The sequence below is a fragment of the Schistocerca serialis genome, chromosome 2, assembly GCF_023864345.2.
Source record: "Schistocerca serialis cubense isolate TAMUIC-IGC-003099 chromosome 2, iqSchSeri2.2, whole genome shotgun sequence".
NCBI lineage: Eukaryota > Metazoa > Arthropoda > Insecta > Orthoptera > Acrididae > Schistocerca > Schistocerca serialis.
This window is the reverse complement of record NC_064639.1, coordinates 1,163,620,947-1,163,641,588: the sequence shown is the minus strand read 5'-3', so window position 1 is coordinate 1,163,641,588 and position 20,642 is coordinate 1,163,620,947.

The following is a 20,642-nucleotide window of genomic DNA, read 5'->3' as shown; positions in this document are numbered from 1 at the left end:
TCAACGTGAGATTCCACTGTGGTACCCAAGTGTTCATTTCATATATTTCTGATGGGAATGATTTCCGCTATTCTATTGTGTTTTGTCCATATCACGTACGGCTACACTAATTTATCTCTTCAGTTAAATATTGTGATAAATTTTCTCTGTAATACCAACGTAGAAATCCTTCCTGTTTGATTATCTTTCAGATAAGAAGATGATTGAAGTTTTCCAACCGAAAATATTTATCTTATTATTGTTATCTAACTGCAATCTAGAATTTAAAAATATTTTGAATAGTACAACAAATTTGAGATCGCTTCTCCCCATACTGACAATGTTGTTGTTGTCTTCAGCCCAGAGACTGGTTTGATGCAGCTTTCCAAGCTACTCTATCCTGTGCAAGATTCTTCATCTCCTCCTTTCAACGCACTGTCCATTCCGTTCAACTGCTATTCCAGGTCCTTTGCTGTCTCTGACAGAATTACAATCATCGGCGAACCTCGAAGTTTTTATTTCTTCTCCATGGATTTTAATTCCTACTCTGAATTTTTCTTTTGTTTCCTTTACTGCTTGCTCAACATACAGGTTGAATAACATCGGGGATAGTCTACAACCCTGTCTCACTCCCTTCCCAACCAGTGCTTCCCTTTCATGCCCCTCGACTTTTACAACTGCCATCTGGTTAGATAAGTTAGTATGGCCTCAAGTGTTCCAACATTTCTACGGAATCCAAACTGATCTTCCCCGAGGTCGGCTTCTACCAGTTTTTCCAGTCGTCTGTAAAAAATTCCTGTTAGTATTTTGCAGCCGTGGCTTATTCAACTGATAGTTCGGTAATTTTCACATCTGTCAACACTCGCTTTATTTGGGATTGGAATTATTATAATCTTCTTGAAGTCTAGGCGCTACAGTCTGGAACCGAGCGACCGATACGGTCGTAGGTTCGAAACCTGCCTCGGGCATGGATGTGTGTGATGTCCTTAGGTTAGTCAGGTTTAAATAGTTCTAAGTTCTACGCGACTGATGACCTTCAGAAGTTAAGTCGCATAGTGCTCAGCGCCATTTCAACCATTTTTTTCTTAAAATCTGAGGGTATTTCGCCTGTCTCGTACATCTTGCTCACCAGATGGTAGAGTTTTGTCAGGGCTGGCTCTCTCAAGGCTGTCAGTAGTTATAATGGAATGTTGTCTACTCCCGGCGCCTTGTTTCGACTCAGGTCTTTCAGTGCTCTGTCAAACTCTTCACACAGTATCATATCTCCCACTTCATCTTCATCTACATCCTCTTCCATTTCCATAATATTGTCCTCAGGTACATCGCCCTTGTACAGATCGTCTATATACTCCTTCCACCTTTTGCTTTCTCTTCTTTGCTTAGCACTGGGTTTCCATCTCAGCTCTTGATATTCATACAAGTTGTTCTCTTTTCTCCAAAGCTCTCTTTAATTTTCCTGTGGGCAGTATCTATCTTACCGCTAGTAAGATATGCCTCTACATCCTTACATTTGTCCTCTAGCCACCCCTGCTCAGCCATTTTGCACTTCCTGTCGATCTCATTTTTGAGACGTTTGTATCCTTTTTGCCTGCTTCATTTACTGCATTTTTATATTTTCTCCTTTCATCAATTAAATTCAATATTTCTTCCGTTACCCAAGGATTTCTACTATCCCTCGTCTTTTTACCTACTTGACCCTCTGCTGCCTTCACTGTTTCATCCCTCAAAGCTACCCATTCTTATTCTACTGTATTTCTTTCCCCCATTCATGTCAACGTTCCCTAAGGCTCTCTCTGAAACTCTGTACAACCTCTGGTTCTTTCAGTTTATCCAGGTCCCATCTCCTTAAATTCCCACCTTTTTGCAGTTTCGTCAGTTTTAATCTACAGTTAATAACCAATAGATTGTGGTCAGAGTCCACATCTGCCCCTGGAAATGTCTTACAATTTAAAACCTGGTTCCTAAGTCCCTGTCTTATCATTATATTATCTATCTGACACCTTCCAGTATCTTCAGGCTTCTTTCACGTATACAGCCTTCTTTTATGATTCTTGAACCAACTGTTAGCTATGGTTAAGTTATGCTGTGTGCAAAATTCTACCAGGCGGCTTTCTCTTTCATTTCTTACCCCTATTCCATATTCAGCTACTTCGTTTCCTTCTCTTCCTTTTCCTACTATCGAATTCCAGTCACTCATGATTATTAAATTTTCGTCTCCATTCACTGTCTGAATAATTTCTTTTATCTCATCATACATTTCATCAATTTCTTCGTCATCTGCAGAGCTAGTTGGCATATAAACTAGTACTACTGTGGTAGGCGTGGACCTCGTGTCTATCTTGGCCACAATAATGCGTTCACTATGCTGTTTGTAGTAGCTTACCCGCACTCCTATTTTTTTATTCATTATTATACCTACTCCTGCATTACCCCTATCTGATTTTGTGTTTATAATCCTGTATTCACCTGAAAATATCACGTAGTAATTAGAAACTTTATGGCTTTTTGTATAAGTTTAAATATACACCAATTTTCTTTCTTCATTGAGATAAAAATACTATTGTGATTTTCGATTAATCTTTTTGAAACTCACTGTATACTGTACTACCCCACCGCCTACGCCTGTAGGTAATTAACCTGTATCAGTACGTAGATGCCCAATGAAGACTAAACTATTATTTGTTACACGAGGATTTTTAATTAAGGCTAAATTACGAGCCTGCAGACTTCAAAAGGATTGTGGAATAGTGATACTGTAATTTAATTTTGTGACCAGGTGAGATACGTATGTAATGAAAGTCAAAAGTTACCGTGAGCTCTATTGTTTATTATAAATCGTCACACAAAACGAGTGTAGTAGCTGCGCTGAAATATAACACAAATACTGACAAATTAGCACAAGAATGTGAAATAGTTACAAATGACTAAGGTTGACAGAGATTCATGACAAGGAACTGAATTGGTAGGTTACCACATTATTAGCACACTGATGCGTTTTCTCTATTTGATGACAGCGATCGTCAAAATTTGAGTTCGTAAAATTATGCATGCCAGAAGGGCGTGTTTCTCCGACTCGTTAACATTCTAAAATCTACTTAGTACATTGCGACCTATTTACGCCGAAGCCGATTTGCAAATCTCACCAGTTTTTTCCTTTTTTTTTTTTTTTAACAGCGTCGTTGTGCTGTCTGCCAGAGCCACTGTGTCGGATATGATGCCTGTGAACCCCAAAGAGCCACCTAACACAAACGTTACATCAAGCTCCGTTTGGAGCTGCAAAGTAAAAAGACTGCTTCATACATCGAATTCTGTGAGCAGATTTAGAAGTGATACTCTCACTGGCGGCGGACAAAGTGTCCTTAGATTCTTGTGTGTTCCCTCGTAACATTCGCTCCTTCTTCGAGAGTCATTCCTAGCCACCCCTGAGCAGTCATCCAGGGTAGGGGGAAAACCTTCGCGCCAGGCCACGCTGCATTGTTGCCTAATTTATTCAAGATGGCGGCGATGACGTCATCCAAGATGGGGGCATGTAGGCTTGGCAACATCGCATGACGTCATCCTAGATGCCGGATTTTGGCGGGAGAATAGTCCAATTGTGCTACATCCAATAACCTAACCTTCAGAAAAAATGGCGGGAAGTTTGAATTTTGTGGGAAAATAGCCCAATTGTGCTATGTCCACTAACCTAAGCCTCCAGAAGGAAAAATGGTCGGAAGTTTGATTTCCAACAGGATAATGGATGCAAATCCTAACTTTTGTTTATTATTCATTATCAATCATTATCATTTATGAACATTCATTATCATTCATTATCATTTATTATTATCATTTATTATTATTGACTTGCCTCCACTAGAAAATTCCCTCCAAATTCACATTCCAACACGATAATGGCTGCAATACCTAACTTTTGTTTATTATTCATTATCATTCATTAACATTCATTACCATTCATTGTCATTCATTATCATTTATTATCATTCATTATCATTTATTGTTGTTCATTATCATTTATTATTATAGGCCTACCTCCACTAGAAAATTGCGCCAAATTCAACTTCCAACACGATATTCTCTCGAAAACTGTACTTCTATATATTATTATCATTTATTATTTATTCAAGATGTCCGATTTTCTAGGTGAGAAAGCCATTCTCCTTACATCCATAACAAAAACCTATCACAAGTTCAAATCCAAACACCATAATTGATCACATGTACGAGCTTTCTCCGTCACTTATCTCTTTTCACTGGTAGCCTATCATAATCGCGTCAAATAATAAACTGCACTTATAGTAACGTAAATCACGTCCTTTGATTTTGCAGGGGGGAAGGGACTGAAGACTTTATTTCAAGCAGTACGGTCATCACTTGTTCTCCAACACAGTCAGCACACACATCTTTGATATCGCAGTGCAGTCACCACGACGTCCGCGCTCCGGCTGAATTAGTTCAAATCCCTGGCCAGCGTGTGGAGACACTGCCTACGCTTGTCACGTGAGGCGGCCGGCCACTAGCGCGGGGGGCGAGCCCAGCGATCGCCCCCACGTCGTAAACATGTTTTCGCTGGACACGCTGGAACTTGCCGCGATTGACGTCACAGCGGCCCCTTGTCCGCTCACCACGTGTATTCGTCGCCTCCGCACGTTTCCCGCCAAAATTGTCTGCCTCGGAGCTAAATCACACAACGGTCGGCCGTTTCCCTGCAACACTTTCGGCGCCACGTTCAAACCTGTCGATGCCGACCACTCACCGTCCACCACGTGTCCCTGTGCGAGCGAGAACGCAGTGCTACACTTTTGCTCGACAGTGGAATCCGCCATGACTATAGAACAGCACGTTTGGACCTTCCTAGAACGCCCGCTAATTGACTCGCTCTCGGGCGCGCGTAATAACTGTACAATCGCTGCGCCGCCGCCTCGCTTACGTCACACACCCTCCATACATGCGACGGACATAGCCTTCTGTAAATACCTGAAAATGACTCTTTATTTCAGACATTACTGTCATGCAGGTGTGTTCAACTGACTCCTCCATGATCACACATCGAAACTCCAGAGCGCAGCTGACGTACGCTCGGCCGGCTGAGCCCGTTCCATCGGCAGCTCCCTGGCTGGCTGACGTCGAGGTACCAACAGTGCCCGCACAGCCGGCGCGCCAGCGCCTCAGGCTCCCGCCACAGACGGTCAGCCGCGTTTGCCTCAGAGTCCGACTACGTAAACATCTTTCCGCGACCGCCAGCACTTAACGCCGGACACGATGGAACCTGTCGACCACGTGCCGGACAAAGGATACGTTTGGCGCCAGAGTTTGACCGACAGTGGAATCCACCATGACCGTATAACAGCGCGTTTGCTCGTCGCGAGAACGATCGCTAATTCACTCTCACCACCCCGCTCTATTAAATAATTGAAGTTACAATTTCATATACGTATGCAAACGTGTTCAACTCCCTAATTTCAACTACTTTTCGAGGACCACACAGCCACCTCCTCCTCCTAGCAACCAGCGCCAAGTTTGAAATCTGCCAATAAACAAAGCTCACTTGTGCTTCCGCCACCAACCTAAGAAAATTGTTTCAAACTAAGCCACCAGCACTCAACCTCTTCCTACACGTTTCTGGTAAACGGACTCACCCTGCACTACGTCCGTGGATGGAAGAACTAATTTACTTTATTTACGAATGGAGTATATGTATCACACCAACATGTCCCACATCGTACAGACCTGCAAAACACTCCTACATAAGTCATTTATAATGTTCTAGACACTCGCTTCCTAATTGTAAACAGTTAAAAATAACTCATAGCACAGCCTACAGACATGCGAGCCGCTCGTGAATAATGCAAAGCATTTACCTCCAAATAGCCAAACAACTGCTAATTTTCGGAAATAATTTCAGTGCATAAGCTGATGGAAGAAGGAACGAGTGTACTTTATTTATTTGCGATATATCTTTTTCAAACTTTTACTTCTCATAGGTTTCGATATGTAACGCCCTCATAAGGCAGTTTCTGAACTCCAGTAGTGCACTACACTTGGCAACACAACCACACCCATCAAGATATTCATTCCAATCCAGACCTGTATCTCCTCTACAGATAAATTTGTCCAGTTATTTGTCGACTCACTCACATTCTGACCAGATTGCCGTTATTGCGCAAAAACAGCTCAGACTGCGCTGTGCTGCTCGGGGAAGTAAGGAAGGGCTGCACTCTATTTATCTGGAGCCCCTTTTATTTAGTCGTGGAGTATATCTCTCACAAAACACTCGCACTGATCCGACTGTGGTCATCTCACACAGGCCACAAACACGTAAACAACTAATTTCACCACACAATAGCAAACAGCTCTTAAATAATGCATTACACAATTGCAGCAGACGAGCTCTGTACTCTTAAACTCTCCAAATAAAGCACCGCACAGTGCACAGACATGCTCGCAAAATAGTGCAACAGACGCACCCAAACACCCTCAGCTGCCAAACCGATCAAAAGTCTCTGCTCTGCACCCCCCAAACATGACCTCAACACAGCCGCATACGCACCTAACAGCGGAGAAATTGATATCGCCTATGCGCCTTAGATTACGCTCCAAGGCAGGCCGCGCGCGCGTGCGGTCGGCGTTGAAGGGAGTTCCAGAGTCCCCAGCCAAGTTCAGCTTCCGAGCGCTCGTGACAGCCGACACATGTGAAAGCTGCATTGTCATTCTCATGTATACCGCCGGCGTCTCAGGTCTGGACTTGCCTTCACGTCTATTGTCAGAATAGCTCATGGCTCGTTGACACACACGATTAACGCGGCCGGGAAAACATTTACTACTCTCATGCAACCGAGATGGTGACGGGAAAACCAATCACTCTGATCTGCGCTGCAGGCGCGTGTAATCATTGAGAACACTCTATTTATTTTTTCGAACAACTTATTTAACCATACAGTGTATCTATCATGCTATCACAAAACACCCACCCAGATGTGCCCTGGGCCATGTTGCACAGCCCACAGACACGCACCCGGTCATAATTTCAGTACACACTATAGCAAACTGCTACAAAATAATAGGATCGTGAAGTCACCCATCCGTCTGATTTCAGACCTCGCACACCCCTGCTCGGCTTCCGCAAGCGTGAGTTGGCGCGGTCAACGCACTCGTCAGCGGTCAAAGCACACACATACGTCCGCCCAGGACCGCTATCCATCACAACCCCGAGCCGCTACCATTGAACGCGGGCGATAGTCAACTTTGTAAGTAGGCTGTTTCGGTTTTTTTATTGGTAACGCCACGTAGCGCTCTGTATGAAAATCACTGACTGTGCTGTGTGCAGTCTGTGGCTGGTTTGCATTGTTGGAATATTTCCTGTTGTAGCGTTGGGCAGCTGGATGTTAACAGCGCGTAGCGTTGCGCAGTTGGAGGTGAGCCGCCAGCAGTGGTGGATGTGGGGAGAGAGATGGCGGAATTTTGAGAGCGGACGATCTGGACGTGTCTCATTAAGAAAGAGTAAATTTGTAGGATTGGATGTCATGAACAGATATATATAATATGACTTTTGAACAATATTAAGATAAATACATTGTTTGTTCTCTATCAATATCTTTCTTCTGCTAACTGTGCCTATCAGTAGTTAGTGCCTTCAGTAGTTTGAATCTTTTATTTAGCTGGCAGTAGTGGCGCTCGCTGTATTGCAGTAGTTCGAGTAACGAAGAGTTTTGTGAGGTAAGTGATTTGTGAAACGTATAGGTTAATTTAGTCAGGGCCATTCTTTTGTAGGGATCTTTGAAAGTCAGATTGCGTTGCGCTAAAAATATTGTGTGTCAGTTTAAGCATAGTCATGTATAATTGTTCAAAAGGGGACGTTTCGTATGTTGATCCTTAGCCGAGGATACCTCGCTGGAATCTTCTGATTTTTTCTTGTAGTTTGTGTAATTAGTGTAGCTTTTGTTTATTGCTAGCGCGTAATTGTAGAGAGAATCTTCTTTGTAGTTGCAGTCTTTCATTGTTGTACAGTAAAATAGTTGTGGCATGCATGTAGATTTGCACCAAGTATTTCGCAGCTGCGCTTGCAATTAACTGGATATTATTTTCAGTGCTATGTTAATGTGTTTTCTTATTTTTGCTCTTCAAATTGTGCTTTTCTGTGTTGTCGTGTAAAATATTGTGACAATAATGGCGTGTGAAAAACATAATACTAGGCCCCAAAGTAAACTGAGAAATGACAGTGAAGATGTAAGCAATGTGTTAGCGCCGCCGTGTAATGAATTAACTAATGTTTAACTTAGTAATTTGGTAATTGTGCATACGGAAATGGAGCGGGCGGCAAACAATGGTGTAGACAGTGAAACAATTAGTGAACAGGGAAGCATTATCGATCGATCGGTTGGCAACAGCCCGCCTTCGGAATCGGGAATGACAGGACACAATCTTGCAAATACTGCAGATTCAGGTTTTGGGTCCTCACCGTTTTCTCAAATTAGTCAAGACACATTTTCTGCTTGTCAAAATGTGAATGTTGCTGGTGCAACTTCACTGCCGAAAAGCACTGAGGAACATGTTTCAGACACCAGTGCATTGTTATTACAGTTAATGCAACAAGTGGGACAAAGGCTACAAAAGTTAGACACAATGGAAAAAAATCTTCAAATGTTAGACACAGTGGAACAAAATCTTCAAAATTTAGACGCAATGGAACAACACCAGAGACAAACACAGCAACAGTTAGACGCAATGGAACAAAAGCTTCAAAAGTTAGACTCAGTGGAACATACGCTTGAAAAAACACGTGAAGATTTAACTACTGAGTTACATAAAATCGAATCGAAATGTCAAAAAGTCTGTAATGACGTAAAAACACAAATTTGTGAGCATTTACAACCTATTTTTTTGCGGCATGAAAATACATTACAGAATCACGAAGCAGCCATAAAAGAACTGCAAGCTATTGTTCATGAAAATCATGAGACCTTGCAAGCTAAAATTGACTCAGTTGCATCTACCGATTCGGTTTCGCAACTTGCAAAAACTCAGGAAAACTTAAAAGACACAGTAGATACGATTTCAGCACAAATGGGCACTCTGAAACTTGGTTCAGAAAAACACACTGAGTAAATAAGTACACTATCGGAGAAAGTAGCCGAACTTTCGGATCACTTCACTAACTTATCTACAAAGGTAGATGATGATCTGAATGACACAAGACCTGTAGCCATCACTGACACAGAAGAGTATGAACAAATTAAGAAATTCAAACAAAATCAGAATCAAATTAATACGCAACACAAAAGAGAAATCCGGGAAGTACAAGATCAGTTGGCACAAGTAACACAAAAATTACATATTTCAGAGGACACTCGCGCTCCAACACGGGAAGAGGGACTCGGAAATACGGAAAAGTCACAAAATAATAACACAGGGCATTTAGAAAATTATGAAAGATGTTGGCAAGGTGCACTGAATTTTGAGATTGAACCTCCGAAACGGAGTAACAACGACCGACATGCGACTCGCCGACATGATGATTTTGACTATAAGCTGTTCATTACTGCACGTAAATTCAAAACATTTAAGAATCCCGCCAACGACATTCATTCACAAGTGTGGCTCCATCAATTCTCTCATTGTTTTCCTCCCAACTGGTCATTAGAGTACAGATTAGAATTTATGTGTGGCTACTTAGAGAATGAACCGGCTATAAGAATGCGATCGGTCATTCACGATTGCCACAGTGAAGGAGAATTTTACCATGCCTTCCTCTCAGCATATTGGTCTCAAGCTACACAAGACCGAATAAAACATAGCATCATAATGATGAAACATTTCGAACAATCTGAATTTTCCAGTCTTGTGATTGATCTGTTATGATGTTATTGAAGACATGTTGCACAAGAATCAGTACCTATCAAACCCATACAGCCCCTCAGAACTCATCCGCATTTGCATAATCAAATTGCCTGAACATTTACGACATATTATTTTGGCAGGACGTTGCAAAGACGACATTGAAGCTTTTCAGGGACTGTTACAAGAATTGGAAATTGACACTGACAATCGCGGAACGCGAAAACAGGAGCACAACAATTACAGATCACATCTGTCACAATCCCGCGATGACAGAAATAATAAATGGACACGACAAGGCTATTCTTACAACGTAAATCGTGACCAAAACAGACACCACCCGTATGACAACTGTTCGCAGAGTAGTAATAATTACAGGGAAAGATCACTTCTCTGCGGTAATGACTATCACAGAGACAATCAGAGAAACAGACAATGTGGGAACCAAAACAATTATTATCAAGGGAGACAGAATAACTTGAGGCACAACAGTTCTCCGCGCAGTTACGACTCAGGGAGAAGTTCTCCACCACGTGACCGACAAGAAATTAATTGCAGAAATTACCGACATGACAACAGACGATATAATCGTAACAACAGATCTGAATTGTATCAGAACTGGCGGGATTCAAATAGGGCTGGGCCCTCTCGGCAAGGTGAATCTATAGGAGTTAGGTTTCCTAATCCCTATAACGACGCACGCCAACAAAGAGATAGCAGACAATGACTCTCACCGCAGGCAGCCATGAGCGCCGGCTGGCTCAGAGAAAAATAACATAGACGCTAACCTTGAGAAAAATTTGAGCATTCTTTACCGATGTATCATATACCACATGATAATTCCATTGAAGCTGGAGGTCTGCATAGTAGGAAGAGTAAAGGTTTGCACCACATTTCGCATGTAACACCGTTTACAGAAAGATAATCTGCTTTTTAACTTAGTCTTTGACATAAAATTTTTCACTTCACGCTACTAGTACACGTTGTCACACTTAGAAACTATTATCATACAACACTGTTTTGAAGTTAACTATCCAGTCTAGAACCTAGGGAACATATTTAGACAGTAGTTACCACTTCATTGTGATAGTGAACAGAGGACACAGTGTTACTGTGTGTGTGTACATTCTTGCTTGTTTGTTGCACGATTACGTAACGACTATAAGGCTTACATACTTAGAACATATACTGCTAATGAGATTTTAATGCAATATTTTGGTTTACTTGAAAATACATTCTGGATTTAAAGTACTTTCTGTGGGATACCAGATGACACAGTGGTTAGTTTATGTGACAGCTACACGATTTTATCACGACGTTACTAATGAGTGACAATTTACAATGTTGTCTTTGTGGTGTTTCTGTTTTATATCTGCACAGTTTTTCTGAATTCTTCTGGAAAGTAAAACATGTTTTAGTAGTAACTTTTGTGGTATAGCTACAATGAGACAGCTTTTTTTGTAGCACAACAATACGTTACAGTGTAGTGCCTTCTTGATCACGGTACTGTACGTAATAAGTACAGGTAAGATATCTACACGCAAAACATTTCACTTTTGTTTGTCATGAGGTAAGTGCATTTACTTCTGCAGAACTTAGCTTTCACAGAGATTATCTTACAACAAGATGCACAGTTTAGCGCTACAGTACACGCATTTGAGTGATTAATTTTGTACTTAAAACATTTATTGCTAAAGATTTTTGAATTACAAAGATACAAAGGTTTCTGTGATACATCTCATTCCATTGCTGTAATCTGTACCACCTGAGGGTATAATTACTTTAATCCTCAGGGGGGAACACGCTTACTTTGTGTACCATGTGTTTGACAAGTACAAGGAGCCCTAGCTAATTTGGTATTTGCTTATACAACTTTACACATTGGTACCATATTTCTCTAACACATAAATTACACAGCTATCTGATCATTTAACTGCGAGAGACAAACATTTATTTTATTAGATCAGGGACAGATGTTTACGTAATTACACAGTTGGATAAGTCCACACTTATGAAATTGTATTTTGTCTGTACTTTGTGAACTGTTTATATTTTTTCGGAACCATTGTGATACTATGAGAGCTTTGAATGATGTATTTGGTAAGGGATCATGATTTTTGAAGTACGTTTGAGGTAGATGACTTTATTGAAGGTCTTGAAATTATTGAAAGAAGCTGCGACGATTCTGAGGTGTGATTGATCTGTTATGATGTTATTATTATGATGACGATGTGTATTATGCTGTTGAGGTATGTTTATGATCAATAAGCTGAGAATCGTACTTTAAGAGTTATGAAATGTGTGTAAATGCGTGAATGTATCACAATGCAGGCGAAAATTTTTTGCACACTGTTATATTCATAGGATTTTGTTTCTAAACATTTGCAACGCAAATTCTCGACCTGTGAAATTTTTTATATGAGACTGTCACTGCAGTGCAAACTGGTGTCGTAAATATTTCGGTTAGAAAGTTAAGTGACCTTCATGTAATGCATTGTGGGCACCCAGCTGCATGACAGTCGCCTGGAAAAAAGTCATTAGTGTTTGCTTTTCAGAGATACAGGTGGAGAAAAAAATGAGGCCATTATCCTCGCTATTGACATTTCTTTGTAGAAAGCATCGCAAATACTACACGCTCAAACTTGAAAACATATGATTATACTGTTGAGCTCTTAATTTATGATATTTACTAAAATGCCTAATGAAATGATGAGAAACATTTTACATCTATTGTCTTTCTAGTTGAGAGTTTGCTCATTTTGTTCAATATCTAGTTTCTAGCTGCACTGCAGCATTGGTTAAAATAAAATTTTATAGATGTGCTAATATAGATATTTTAGGCCTACAGATCCAGTAAATAATAACTTTATGATCTACTTAAAAAAAAAACGAAGGAGCACAAAAAGACATTTCCCTTCACAGGACTTGCATACATAATTTTCTTTTCAACTACTTGGTAATATTTCTCATAGAATAAGTTGTGGTGCACCACTTTAATTACATAGACATTAAGATGTGAATAGACATTTCCCTTATCTGCATTGTTGTCTTTAGTGTAATATTTTTTCTGCTTGAGCTCTGCCATGTTTAGGTATAAGTTATAGCATTTGCTGCTGCTGTTTGCCATGCATAGTGCTACTGAATGTCACTTTGTATTACTCTGTTAAGCCAATTTTACTACTGATTTGTTTTTCTTGTTGCTGCACATTGGCTCATATTAGTTGCAATGTTGCATTTGCCCTGCTAATTTAGATTTGCTGCTGCTTTCTTTGACAATTTCCATATTTTTCATTTCTGTTTGTATTAATTGTTTTGTGCTGCTGCATTGCCTCATCCCTTAGTTTAGCATCTGAGCTCAGTATATTTAAGTTAGCTTAAGAGGGGGTAGACTATATAAGAGAATGAGTTGCGATGAAATGAAAGAAATGCATTGAGAAGTTATACAAAAAAAGTACAGAAAGCAGGTATAGGTAGGATATTCTTGGAAATAAATGATGAGGTAAGATAATGGAAAATAAATAATGAGGTAAGAAATATGTGAACATATAAATACAGAAAGCATGCTTGGATAGGATGTTTTTGGTGGAAACAAATGTTGAAATAAGACGAAAGACCTATGAAATGAAGTTTTGGGTTGGACTGCAGTACCAAATGTTACACTGAAAACAAACCCTGTCCTTTCCTCCTGTGTTATTCTGCTATGTGTTTGTGTACTCTTGTGTATTTGTGTTTTTCCTGTCTTTATGTGTTTGCTACTAAGGTTTATGTTGTAGAATTTTTCTAGTAGTGAGCTACATTCACCATGATGAGGAATACTGTTATCCTCAAATATAATTTGCATTAATAATATGTTATTTACCTTGTAAAGATGTTTAGACATTATTAATTCTCTTCTGTTTCAATGCTCATATGTGAAATTAATGTTTCGAAAACTATTCTCATTATTCGATATATTTACTTATGTCATAATTCCTGTAATGCTGATGTATATGTTTATTTCTATTCTTTTGTGAAGCCTGTATTACTACAAATGTTATCTGTATTATTATGTTTTTAATGATGTTTTCTGTATCTCTGTAATTGTATTCTCGTGTTATAAAATTGTAATTGACACCAGTTTATTAAATTAAGTAACTTGTAAGCATTCATTTCACTGCACACATTTCTGTTGGTCATAGTATATGCACAATATGTGAAAAAAAGAGGACTGTTAGTGTTTACACGTGTGATAATAATTCAGCAAGGGACTGGATAACAGCAATGCTGGTTCTAAGGACATTTCAAAAAAAATTTTTGTGAGTGCACAAGTGGTGGTTCATGGACTTGCTATATTCTCCGCAAGACTCTTCAATGGTGATTGTGCACCTGCACAGTCACAGCAGATGGCTGCTAGCCATCTCTACAAGGACTGCAGTGGGTCTACACCTCTGGTGGCCCACCAATACCATACTCGCTACCAAGACTATAGTGGGTCTGCTCTGTGATGACCTACCTACCATTATTCTTCAAAACTTCGAATGACTCTGCTGTGGGTATGCTCTGTTGTGGCCCATTACCTGTCTGCATCTCAAGAGTCAACACTGTCTTTCCGTTGGAAGGACAACACTACTTCTTCAAGACTGCATGGAAATCCACTACTTACGTGTGCATTTTCTTTTACTGCTCAGACTTTGAGAAAAACACTGCTATTTTACTGTGATGAACGATCAGGACTGTCTTTATGGACTGTGAGAAAATTTTCGCTTTTGACCAACATTGTGTCAATAAGTGTGTGGATTTGATTTCTTTGTTATTGTAATTGTGAAATTTTTTTTAAAAAATGTGTATTGGCCAGTGCCCAAAACAATTTGTAAAATTTTTTGTGGGGAGCATGGGGGCTATGTAAGTAGGCTGTTTAGGTTTTCTTATTGGTAACGCCACGTAGCGCTCTGTATGAAAATTACTGGCTGTGCTGTGTGCAGTCTGTGGCTAGTTTGCATTGTTGTCTGCCATTGTAGTGTTGGGCAGCTGGATGTTAACAGCATGTAGCGTTGCGCAGTTGGAGGTGAGCCGCCAGCAGTGGTGGATGTGAGGAGAGAGATGGCGGAATTTTGAGAGCGAACGATCTGGACGTGTCTCATTAAGAAAGAGTAAATTTGTAAGACTGGATGTCATGAACTGATATATATAATATGACTTTTGAACAATATTAAGGTAAATACATTGTTTGGTCTCTATCAAAATCTTTCTTTTGCTAACTGTGCCTATCAGTAGTTACTGCCTTCAGTAGTTTGAATCTTTTATTTAGCTGGCAGTAGTGGCGCTCACTGTATTGCAGTAGTTCGAGTAACGAAGATTTTTGTGAGGTAAGTGATTTGTGAAACATAGAGGTTAATATTAGTCAGGGCCATTCTTTTGTAGGGATCTTTGAAAGTCAGATTGCGTTGCGCTAAAAATATTGTGTGTCAGTTTAAGCACAGTCATGTATAATTGTTCAAAGGGGACGTTTCAACTTTATATCAACGTAGCATAATTATCAAAGTACAGCCTCCATACGCTAGATACATCATAGCAGCACATGTCTTTACCTCCTATGACCCTGTAGCACACTGCGCATTGCTCCTCACACGATATTACACGGCCCTCTAATTAAACATAACTACACATCCCTGCTCTCGCCTCGTCGCGTAACCAGCCATCTAAAACCTTCTCAATATTATTCTTACTTTGCAACATTTTTTTTTAAAAAAAATAGGATCTAATTTACACCTCCCACCGCACCTAACCACAAAACTGTCCCACAATCCACATACGAAAACGTCCTCAATCCTATCTTGACACTCATATAACACCCCACAAACCATGTCCATCAATCAGTTTACCATTGTCATCCCCTCTTTTCGAATTACAAACGTAGCCTCTATCTAAACACCAATCAACTCACCTTTCTCGCACTTTCAACAGTAAAATTAATTTTACACACACCCAGAAATACCAAACCCAATTAAAGAGTCAAACTTTTATACAGAGCATCAAGCACATACGACAATATTCAAAGCCTGGTCCATATTTACCACCTCCACCTTGAATTAAATATTAGTACTATTGCCATAACATTCTGCCAGCGCTCGATTTGTACCTATTTTTTCCGCTCTTAACTGTTGTCACTAGCGGTCGAATATCACTATCTATAGATTACATAAATTTCCACATAAAAAAATCTCGCCCCGCCGTTTTGAGACTGCTATATCCTAACACATAGCATCAGTCAACTGTCACTTGCTCTTAACTAATAACTCATTCATCAGGTCTGGGGGCAAGGTCACCCCTTTCTTTCTTTAAGCAGCAGACATCTATTTTTTTTACAGTGGTAGCTAAATTGCGCCATCAACTTAACATCACCATTCGCGAAACCTATCTTCAAATACGTAAACACACTTACTCAATTACACAGCGGATCCGCTGAGGACATGACCTTCATTATTACAGTTCATAATCCATTAACCACCGAAACAAGTACTAAATGCTCAAACTAATCCCATAGCGCCTTACAAAGCGAGTGTTCGAGCGACGCTGGCGGCATGTCTAAGCCACATAGCTGTCCATTTAACAGCCGTCCACTCAGCCCCAGGACCAGAATGCTGAAGTGGGCTCTCCCTATACCTGCTCTCTAGCTATTGTCTAACGACATATAGCGCACAAATGGATTCCTGAATAGTGCAGATCTCTATCTCCCCCTTGCATCTCCAATAGGACATGTAAACAGTGTCTCCCCCAGCCAGCGAACCCGACGTCATTCACCTTTCGCTGACAATTTCCACTCACAAATCTTAAAAATTCTCGCATATAAAACCATATTCACTCCTGCCAAAACTCACTTAATAATAAAAAAGCATTCTCCCTTTTTAAGCATAGATGAGTATGCATTTATCTTCACCCATCTGATCTCTGCAATTTAAGTCTGAGAAAGACACATCTATTACCTCCTGAAACCTGTCCATAAACAGAACGATCTCAGTTACTAGAACAGGACCTTGTTTTGACCATTCGCCGGAAATGCACGCAATGTTGTACGCCTCAAACTAGATACTAGTACAACAGATCCTCAAAACGCTATCATCTTTATCCTCTACCATCTAACAGTGAAAAAGTCACGAAGGCACCAATGCGATCCACCTCCAGCCCGGACAAACGGAATTCACAATACCCCCCCGAGTAACTCAGAGTCCGACCATCCAAGAATTCCTAACAGCTCGCCAAGTCCGACACCTCAGACTACAGATGCCTGTATGAACAAGATCATATTAAATGTACACACGCTGCAGAGACCCCTTTAAAGTTTGATCACCCATACTCTAAGCGAATGAGAAGCTGCCTCTCGCCCTTGTTCAAACAGTGTTTTCTAACACCCTTTTGCACACTGCCGAGCATTTCGTCTTTCTGCCGCGACTTCGAAGTCAGTGTCTGATTCTAAACAGACATTAACACGGACGGATGCACAGCCTCTCCCAGGGAACTATACCTTGCACCTCGTAAATCATAGTCTTACAGTCGATAGCATAACGTTGTAGCGACTTCCCTCGAAAGTGATTGACCACCTCTACATTTAAACTCATATGTCGCAGTGACCGAATAGTTTATAACTCTGCGTTCCATTTCTAGTGATGGGTCATTTTTGCACACAAATACGGGATCACCATTTTCGGTGCTAGCAATCCCGGAAGTTGCGGTCCATCAACCAAAATTTGTCCCCCAACTCAAGCAAGCATTGTCAGTCAATCATTATGTGATACCCAATGCACAGATGCGATGGATAAGACACCAGCGATCTACTGCAATATTGTTCATCACAGCTGATATCGCGAAAAATTTTACAGTAAGTCCAACATTGGCCAATCATGTGACAGCTTGTTTTCTTAATTTCAGTATCGTAGCTAAACCATACTTCCTCTACTTTGCAAGTATCATTGCGAACTTTCATAGATGACTGCTCAGCACGTCCATTCACACTTAATTCTCGAACACATAAAGACGATCAAATTATACCAGACAGCGCTATACATATTTCTAAGACCTCGCGCATAGTACTCGGTCAATCTCTATGCGTGTAGCGGTCACAGAGCTATCTAATCCTCTTACGTTAAAAGATCATCCTCACCTCGGCATTGACCAACCTACCTCGCAACATCGCTACCCAATTATTCCTCAGCCGAGCAGACGAATACAGCTACACTCCACCTCTCTTGACTGAATAGTGCTTTCCTATAGTTGAATTCTTTTATCTTGGCGGCTCGCGCATGCCCGCCCAGACGCGGGAGAGTGCTGCGTTGCCAGTTGCACTCGACGCATGCGCCAATAGAAGCAGCGCCATAGTATAGCTAGTTTGCAAGCTTACGTTTAGGGGGGAGCGCGCAGTTCATGAAGTAAAGCCACCACGGCCGCATTAACCCTTTCGCTGTTACAAAGACGTGCTCCCTGCATTCCGCGCTGTGCGCGATTTTGTTACTGCACTGCTCGCCTGTGCAGACACATGGTGTTCCCACTGCCTTGACACACTTATCATTCGATTTCACAAAAACTATTTGGCCCAAAAATTTGATTTTTTACACGTCTTCTTGACTGATACCTTCCCCCCATAAATGACTTAATTTTGTTTTGATGTTCAACGCAGTTATTATGCAGCATTAACTGTAGTAAACCATTGCACGAAATTTTGAAGAGTTTGCAGAGGTAGAAGTCCATAGCGTATACTTTCCGTATGGTCGATTTTAGTTGCCACAAGGTTGAGAATGAAATGTGGACAAGATACCTAAATTTCATATAAAATTTACTGTGTAACAATATCTCATTTAAGTGCCACATAGGTGTCGTACGTAATATTGAGAAATGTTCCGTCTTTCGCGACTGTAACAAAAGTTTTATTTACACTGAGCACGTTTGGCTTTATTTTAAAGCAGTTCAATGAATCAAAAGGAAGTAGACAAAATACACTAAACAAAACTGTGGACTTACAAAAACATTAGGACTTGAATATACCGTCTATCAGTGAAGTGCTCTGAGCTATGCCAAATATAATTTTTGTGTGTGGCACACACAAACATCATTTATTTGCTAAAACACTGATCAGCCAACACAAACGTTGAATATTGTGTTACCGCAGCACAAAACTACGAAAGGTGACTTGACAATGGAGGAGACAAAATACTGTCCACTGAAGATGCTTCAAAAGAGAGAAACGCGTCTGGTCTAAATAAGTCCCTTATTACAGTTGCAGAAGAGGAACATATTTCAGTACCATTGGTAAAACTGCGACTGTGGAACAAAAACGAGAAAGAGAACATGAGTACCATTGTGTATGTGCCATACCTTTCATTGATTGAAGTGCTTTGAAATAAAGCCAAACGCGTTCGGTGTAAATAAAACTTTTATTACAGTCGCGAAAGACGGAATATTTATCAATATTACGTACGACACCTATGTGGTACTTAAATTAAATGAGATATTGTTATACAATAAATTTTATATGAAATTTAGGTATCTTGTCCACATTTCATTCTCAACCTTGTGGCAACTAAAATCGACCATACGGAAAGTATACGCTATGGACTTCTACCTCTGCAAACTCTTCAAAATTTCGTGCAATGGTTTACTACAGTTAATGCTGCATAATAACTGCGTTGAACATCGAAACAAAATTAGGTCATTTATGGGGGGAAGGTATCAGTCAAGAAGACGTGTAAAAAATCAAATTTTTGGGCCAAATAGTTTTTGTGAAATCGAATGATAAGTGTGCCAAAGCAGTGGGAACACCATGTGTCTGCACAGGCGAGCAGTGCAGTGATGACAAAATTGCGCACAGCGCGGAATGCGGGGAGCACGTGTCTGCAGCAGCGAAAGGGTTAATGAAGAGACAAAGCACTAGAAATTTCAAAAAATTGCATTCAAACGAATATAATTCATGAAGTAAGGCACTTCGATATTGTTTTTAAATAATTAAAATAGTAAGTTCCGCCCAAGGTTTGAACTCATAACCTTTCACGTAAAAGTCCAACACCTTAACCATTACGCTAACGCAGATAGTCTGCCTACACAACACAGTGAGGAGTCTAGCATGTTACGGAAAATACTGACAAACACTTTTGGTATGACTATGAATTACTCACGCTTCGTCGAAGTACAATAGGAAATAAACAATTACCGCTCTTCTTTAGTTTGAAAAAGCGGTTCGTGAGATCGATACAAACACCTTTCCTTCCTATCGCCTGAATTAGGAGTCTTATTGCTTGTTTGGTTTAATTAATTAATAGAATATGAAGCAATTGGTATAAAGAACGCTTTTTCCAAACTTTCTATAAAAGAAAGTCTGCTATCAAGACATTGCTTTTGTTCTATTACTTTATTAATGACTGAACGTTTCTAATACTGAAGACACTCGTCCATGCTATGCACTACAGTCGAGATCTGGCAACGTCGTTCTCTGTTCATTGGCTGACTGTGTTTTGTGACGTCAGATGTGCAGAACGAACCTAAACTCGGCCGCCAACATAAATGACGCGCACTTTAGTCCTAACCCATCCAAGTACACCACATTTCTCGAAATGTAACGAAGTCTTGGAGCTTAGCACACCATATCGATCTATAGTAACAGATCTCAAAGTGATAGTTGAACGATGCTATGTGTTCGGATATAGGAGTCTCTACACGGTGGGGCGAGATTTTTTTAAAGTGTAATCTGTAGATAGTGATATTCGACCGCCAGTGACAACAGTTAAGAGCGGAAAAATAGGTACAAATCGAGCGCTGGCAGAATGTTACGGCAATGGTACTAATATTTAATTCAAGGTGGAGGTGGT